Here is a 2,046-nt window from a genome sequence, read left to right as displayed (position 1 = left end):
AAAAAAAAAAAAAAAAAAAAAAGAAATCAATAGTTCTACTCGTGTTATCAATAAATTAGATGGTACTGAGAGAAACCCAAATTGTCAAATTAAGCACTAATTCCATCATTTCCAATCTTCAAATGCACCAACCGAAAATCAACCTCGGGTTTACAACTATGCGTATTCTTTCAGTACTACGATCATGCCACCCAAGAAAAGAACCCTAACTATGCAAGGAAGCAGGAGGATTGCTTTGGAGAATTCCACATACGGAGCCCCCAAAATAAGAATGGCTCAAGCCTAAAATGTAGAAATGGAATCACAAGAAGAAGTTAGCCTAAGTTAAACTACACCTTCACGATAGTCCACCTTCAAGTCCACTAGAATCCCAGAACTTAACCCTGGAAACACAGGCTAGCAATATAGTATAGGCTCTTATGGCAACTCAAGGAGTGCAAGCCCCCAGACGTTTCCAAGGGGCTACCAAAAAAATCCAACTATATTAAGGACATTAGGAAGTTTGACCCACCTATATTTGATAAAGGCATGGTTGGTTCCGCAAAACTGAAGCATGGCTTGATGCTATAAAGATTGCCTTCCTATATATGTATAACTGCCTTGAAGAGTTTAAGGTCCATTGTGCCACATGCATGTTTGAAAAAGAGATGCATTTTAGGTGGAAGTTAGCTTCCAAGACGGTAAATACTAAAGATGGAATCATTCCTTCGAATTGTTTTAAGTAGGGATTCTGAAAGTACTATCTTGTAAAAAAAAATCAAGAAGCCTTCTTAAGCCCTAAACAAGGAGAGAGACTATAAAAGAATATGACTTGGAGTTCACTAAGTTATCTAGATTTTCTCCGGAGTTAGTAGACACAGAGAAGAAAAAGGACTTTCCGTTTCATGATGGGCCGAAGAGAGAATATAAAAGGATCAGTAGCAACTCATGCTTCAAGCGACTATGCAATTGCACTAAAAGTCGCCACTCTGATAGACATGCACAACCAAAAGAACAAGAAAGTGTAGCAAGTAAGACACAAAAGAGAACTTGACAAGGACACTCCAAGACCCACCAAAGGCCCCATAAGCAAAGCAAGCGCCAACCACAGGAGAAATGTAAGAGCCTAAAATTAAATAAATAAATAAACAAATAAAAAATATTATAAACAAAAATTATTATTCGATTAAAAAAATATAATAATAAATTAATAAATAAATAAAATTAAAAAAAATTATTCTCCATCCCTCTCCCTGGCTGTCCATTTCTCCAATAAGCTCCCCTCAACCCACCCACAATTCCTGCAAAATGAAACAAAAGCGTAAGATTTGGGAAAACATAAATGTCTATCATCAGATTTACTTGAAAGAGATTTAGTCTGTAAGTTAAATTTCAACCTCTTTTTTCAAAATCAATTTAGATCTTTTCCCTTATCCAAGATTATTGTTGAGTTCAAATCACTCTAATCAATAAGATTTTAGTTAGGAGTTTTTAATAAATGACTAAGGTACGTTCACGTAACGATATGACTATGATAGGTATAAGAACGTTAAGGCTATGATAAGTTAGGGAATGATATGACCACGAAATGTTTACGATATGAGATGTTTATGATACGATATATTGTGATGTGATATGTTATGTTTAGATTGTTTTTGTGACCATTGAGGTAATTGTTGTATGAATTGCATGATATGAAATGATATGATATCACGATAAATGAAATGAAATATAACCCCGTTAGAATTATGCATGATCTGAGAATTGAAAAGTGAGAAAAAGATATGATATGAATGTAAAACGATAGCGGGGTTATATTTAATAATGTCGAAAATGAAAAAATATTGCGACCTCATGCATTATGTGTGCTCATGCTTTGGGGATACCCCTATTTCATCACGATGGTATGGACGCTTACATCATGCATTATGTGTGCTCATGCTTTGGGGATACCCCTATTTCATCACGATGGTATGGACGCTTACACTAATGGGCAGGGGTACGATCATTATGGGGATACCCCTATTTCATCACGATGGTATGGACGCTTACACTAATGGGCAGGGG

The sequence above is a fragment of the Cucurbita moschata genome, unplaced genomic scaffold (genome assembly GCF_002738365.1).
Source record: "Cucurbita moschata cultivar Rifu unplaced genomic scaffold, Cmos_1.0 Cmo_Scf00068, whole genome shotgun sequence".
Taxonomy (NCBI): Eukaryota; Viridiplantae; Streptophyta; class Magnoliopsida; order Cucurbitales; family Cucurbitaceae; genus Cucurbita; species Cucurbita moschata.
The sequence above is the reverse complement of the archived record's forward strand: the minus strand, read 5'-3'. Positions refer to the sequence as shown.